A 6,309-nucleotide genomic window follows, 5' to 3' on the forward strand; every position below is an offset into this window, starting at 1 on the left:
CGCGATTAACCTCTCTTTCTAGGGCCAGTCCATAGTTTACTAGGTCTATGGTTTTAATGTAATCTTGATACTGTTTTAATAATTTTTAATTTTACCGGAATTTAGTTGCAACGTAAAATAAATAAAATTACAGGTGGCTTGTAATAATTTATGAATTATCTAGAAAATACAAAAATGTGTTGCAGATATTACCTTCAAAATATTTAAAATTCTGTTTCCAATGTAATACGTTATAATTATTTTTAAATTTCTAATACCATAAAGAAATTTGTTTCATCATGTCCTGCGTCAAAAATTTCACAAAGTAACGATAATTACAACTATGATTCACATTTTGTACTACATCTATTATTAGCTCATATATGACTCCCATGCCATGCAATATTGTACTCGTAGATATACTGTTATCAACAATACCAAGCGTTAATAATAATGTGACTAACAGTTATCGCCTTTTAAAAATGGGTCGTATAATCGTCCGATTGGACTGTCTCCTCATTAGTTACGTTCGTAGTAAGATAACTGGATACAATGTGTTTCGTCTCGGCTTATCTTTATTGCTTAATGGTTTAAAAATTAACCCTGATGCTATCTGAAGGAAAAAGGTAATGACCAGACGAACTGTGACGTCCGGAGGAGGATAGATTGTCACGTGGACCGTTATCTGCTTTGCATTGCACTTTGCCTTAAGAATATTAATGGCTTGTTTTGAATCCTGCAATCGTTTCCGACAGATACCTAAGTGTTACAACGCACATTTCTTTCGATTACAGAAGTGGTAAATAAATAAAGTTAGGTAAAGCACCTCGAGAGTAAAAAAGACAATTTTTATGTACTTTGTGATATCAGGAATTAAATTAGGCATAATAAATAATCTCGATTTTTATTCCGAATATACGGAGAAAACTCCTATTGTATTTCCAGTGACAGTCCCATATTCTTTGGTTATTTGAATCAATATACCTACCTAAAAATGACTTATCAGTATCATTCAAGCAACTTGTATTTTATAAGAATGAAAATTATTTCCTCAAAATAAGATTGTACGTGAAATATGTTACGAATTATATTTATATAGTGTGCCGAACTTAGTCAACATTAAACCATCTTAACTTATTCCTTTGGAAATGGAACACTCTGTATATTTTTGCGCAACCTGATGAACAATTTTGTTCTCTTTCTTTTTAAGGTATTTACTGTTTTTCGTGCAGTCCACGGATATAGCACAATTTTTTGCGCGGATGGCTGTGAAATTTTTAGTGGAACTTCAAACCAAGCACCTAATCTGTCCCCAGTTTATTGTTGTCAATTTAACACAACAGCTCATGTTTATTTGAGTATTATTTATTATTAAAGAATGGAAAACATATTAACATTTATTCAAATGCTGACATTCTAAATTTATTATTTATTCATGGAGAATGTCACAAGATAATGCACTCATTGACTACCAGTAAATTAAAAAATAATTTTAATAAGATAACAGAATTAAACCACCATAATACGAATAATAATTATTTTCAGAAAATTAATTAATTTACTCGAAGTGACCGCCATCTACTAGTAAACAGTTATGTATCCTTCTTGTTACCCCATCTGTAACAGCTCCGGATAGCTGGGCAGCAGGTAAAGTTTCAAAGGTTTCTACAGGGTGTCTCATAATTAGCTGCCAACCCTGAACAGGCCGTATCTATGATCAAAACTAAGTAAAAAAGTTCATATGAATTCATACCATGGGTCCGGAAATGCTTCCTAAGGGCACACGGACCCATTGAGGAGGAAGGAATGGAAATCATTTTTTTGCAATATCTCTCAATCGCGTTGTGATAAATGAATGAAATTTGGTATACACAGCTAAATTTTGATGAGCAATTTGATGGACTAATCCATTTATTTCCACAAGGTCCATTGGGGTGGGTACGGGGGGGCCCTTGGTACTTTGCGTGTGTAACTTTTTCATCTTTGACTTTTTAACAAATTGGACAGCAAATTCCGTTTTCCCGAACTGTTTTACGTTAAAAAGGTACTCTTGTTTCAAATCGTTATCTTTAACGGTTTCTGAGAAAATCGCTCTTGAATTAATCCCACTTTGGTCAATTTCATAGTAATTTAAACAAAAAAAATTTTTTTGTTTAAATTTAATCTAATTTTAATAAAAAAATAATAATAAAAAATTAAATTAAATAAAAATTAATCCTTTAAATGGAAAAGAGAGGAAAGGAAAATTATTATTATTATTTTTTGTTTAAATTACTATGAAATTGACCAAAGTGGGATTAATTCAAGAGCGATTTTCTCAGAAACCGTTAAAGATAACGATTTGAAACAAGAGTACCTTTTTAACGTAAAACAGTTCGGGAAAACGGAATTTGCTGTCCAATTTGTTAAAAAGTCAAAGATGAAAAAGTTACACACGCAAAGTACCAAGGGCCCCCCCGTACCCACCCCAATGGACCTTGTGGAAATAAATGGATTAGTCCATCAAATTGCTCATCAAAATTTAGCTGTGTATACCAAATTTCATTCATTTATCACAACGCGATTGAGAGATATTGCAAAAAAATGATTTCCATTCCTCCCTCTTCAATGGGTCCCTGTGCCCTTAGGAAGCATTTCCGGACCCATGTTCATATGAACTTTTTTACTTAGTTTTGATCATAGAATCGGCCTGTTCAGGGTTGGCAGCTAATTATGAAACACCCTGCATAATACGGGCAACTAGGTTTTCTTTGGAATAAACTGGCGTTGAGTACACTTTCTCTTTTATTGCACCCCAGATATAAAAATCTGGTGGTGACAGATCTGGAGATCTTGGTGGCTAATCCCAAGGCCCTAGACCTGTCTTCAAACACTTAATTTAATTGGCGGGATACTTCGTTTCCACAATGAGGTGGAGCACCGTCTAGCTGATACGATAAGATAAGGAGCTGCTGTTCTTAGTTGTTATCGATTATTAAGAATACCTTCGTCTTTCAGTATTCCCGGGATGAAGTGCAGGTACAAAATTGAATTTGGATGCTGACCATTAATTTTCAAAATCTTTTGGATAGAGGTTTTATTATACCATTCGAAAGAGAACAACATTTTCATCAGGTTGTGCAAAAATATAAAGGGTGTTACGTTTAAAAAAAAATAACTTAAGAAGGTTTAAAGTTGACTAAATTCGGTATTAAATTTCTACCACCCTGTATGAAATTAAGTCATTTTGGAATTATGGCAAGGAAGTTTAGAGATTTAGTTATGTCCCCTATAAATTTTATAGCTCTAACTTTATTATTGTAAAAGTCTTTTTGAATTATGCAGTGCTTTTTTAATTTTTTTTATTTATACCAAAAACGGTTAACTTTAAAAATAGGAAACCTTTATGAAGGTTCACCAAAAGATTGACGTAGAATCGAAAATTGCAATAATATACAGGGTGTTTCATTTAAAATAACCAAGATGACATGACGGTATAACCGGAAGCGTTAGGTGGATGCCATTATTTTAGTTGAAAAGGGCATGCTCGAAAACACTATTGCCCAAATTTTCAAATTTGAAATCAAAGTAGTCTCTGAAATATGTTTAATGTCTCGTCACCATGGAACATCCTGAATGACAACCTTAATGTTATAACTAATAGTAAGAAATATGATAAACATATAATTACTAGGAATATGTTCAAAATAACGAATTCAATGATCTCTATCACTGAAGAGACTAAGAGATAATATGACTTTGCCTTCATGGAACCCTACTCAAATCAGTATATTTTTAAATTACTTTTAAGTCATCGTTATTATTTTGATGACAGCCAAAGTTATATTCTATAATGTGTAACGCAGTAATAAGTGTGCCGATAGTTGAAGTGTTAAACATGTGAGCTGTAAGTTCGAATCTCGTTGTTGTAGATCTGTACCATATGTGTCCAAAGGCTGTGGATGTACCCGGAAGAAATTTGCTGGTACCTGAAAAGAAAAAAAGCACAAATAAATTTTTTAATGTTACTTCATCAATCACATACTCATCAATTTATAGTATGCATTCCAGAAAAGTTTATATTTAATTCAATTAAATAGTTCAATTTACAGTAAACCTGTATTTATAACAATTATAACTATGTATGTACCGAACAGAACATTTCCTTAAAGGAACTAGGATACCATCTTGTCCGTGTACTGAATGTAGCACAGACCTTGCTACAACTCTTTCAAGGCTGAATCCTCTCTTCAATAAAAAAAAAAAACAAGAGAAAAAAGATTCCTTGAAAATTTGACTATACAGTTTTTACACATTTTACAATTATATTCAAAAACTACTGAAGATAAATATAAAATTTAACCATTACTCGATCGAACCAGTGGAGCTGAAGTCATGTCAATATTTGCCTATTGCAAGTTTCATCCTAAAACAAATTAATTGTTTCCATAAAATTCCTAAGACGTCTCTGTCCTTCAATCTTTTAACATGGCCCATATTGCGATGAAAATATCTCATAAATTTTATTTCGTTGCCTTCGTGCAGTCGCTACGCTTCATCTGGAAGATTATTCTAATTTGTTTATAGAAACATTTTTTTAAGGTTTTCGTAGTAATGAAAAGAAAGAAGAAATATTTAAAATCATTATTTTTGATATGGTTTTTATTTAGTTTCTTTAAATATTCTAGTTGGTTGTTTGGGTACGTCTACATGTATTTATATAGTTTAAAAACAAAATGCTAAAGAAAAAAAGTTCCAATTTTACAGTCATACAGACATCAATTTTCAATTCTCAAGTAAAATCTATTGTTTTTCAATTTTTATGTTGTTTTATGTGTTTTTGTGTTGTGTTGTTGTGTTATATTTGCTAAAGTCGTTTTAATTTGTTATTTTGGCGAAATGCCAAATGAAAAGAGAGAAAACCATTTTTGGTCAACAAACGCAATTGAACAGGCGTTTTCTAGAGCTACCCCAAACCGTTCCAAATACTCACAACTATTAAGGTGCACATCCACGGGTGTTCACGAACAGTTCGAGACAACGTGTAACATTAACATCTTTATACAGAGCTTTCATAAATGATGAGAAGCCACGCTAAGGCTGAGCTTAGGACAACCAACATTGCACGGTTGATACTGTCAACTAAAAATCCCTAAATCTTAGCGCCATCAATATTAATGGTTCGTTTACAATGAACAGTAGCAAACCGTTACGTCTCGCTCGATATTTAATTTTCCAACGCGAAGGAATAAAATTACTATTCATAACAAAATTACTGGTCACGTCACTTACGAAGACTGTATTTGTTAATGCCTTGCTTTAATATTTATATATAAAAATATTCATAATGATGTTCGTGATATAATTTTTTAAAAAATCAAATCTTTGTGTTTCCAGGCTGCTATTCCGTAAAAACATATAATAAAAAAAAACAGTAGTGTTCCAATCTTTAGAGGATTATAGAGCTCCTAAAAATCATGTTAAAGAAAAAAACGTATATTGCTGTAATTGAAGGATTATTCCTGTATAGCCTTTAGAAAACGTTGTTCTTTTTTATTGTTTCTTTAACTAACTACTCCTTAGAGTGGTGGGCACAGCATCGGACGCAACACCCTGTAGACATCCTTCAACATCCGTAATTACATACAACCCTCTAAAGAGCTCATGGCGACCCCCACCGCCGCTGATCCGCTCCAATCCATTTTTGCAAATTCCGGATACGGTTTGGCACTTTTCGCCATACAGTGGGAACTATATTGGGAGGGTTGTGAAAAATGACAAGAGGAAGTACGCCGCGCTGTGAAAAATGACGCTAGGGCTTTGCTTGAAATGAAAGATGACAGCGTTCATATCTGCTGATTTAGTATTTATATATAAACTGGGGTAAACTCTACTAAATATGTGAAAAGTGTTACTGTTTCTCTTTAATTGAATATACAGGGTGTCTCGTGATTCAGCCATTAAAACCACATATTTTGTCGAACCAAAAGAAGCACAGCATCAAGAAGATTAATTAATTAAACAAATAAAAATTCCTGGATATTTCAAGGCAGCAAGAAAATCGGGCCTAAAGAAAATTGTCAGCTATTCCCACTCATACATTTTCTCACGATGGATGCACGATTTTCGTCCGCCCATGGGTGCTATGAATATTAGCCATAGTTACACATAGACGTTGCTGCATCAGAAAAGGACTTACAAAAACTCGATATACATTAGAAGAATTAATATCGCCGCCTTCGTAATTTCTCATTTGAGACAATAATCTGGCACCGCATTTGGAGTAGCTTCAACAATTTGCAAAATCTGCTCTTCTTGATTTGGCCAGTTTGGTTGGCCATCTACATTGAC

This window comes from Anoplophora glabripennis, unplaced genomic scaffold, assembly GCF_000390285.2.
Source record: "Anoplophora glabripennis isolate ALB-LARVAE unplaced genomic scaffold, Agla_2.0 scaffold391, whole genome shotgun sequence".
NCBI classification, from domain to species: domain Eukaryota; kingdom Metazoa; phylum Arthropoda; class Insecta; order Coleoptera; family Cerambycidae; genus Anoplophora; species Anoplophora glabripennis.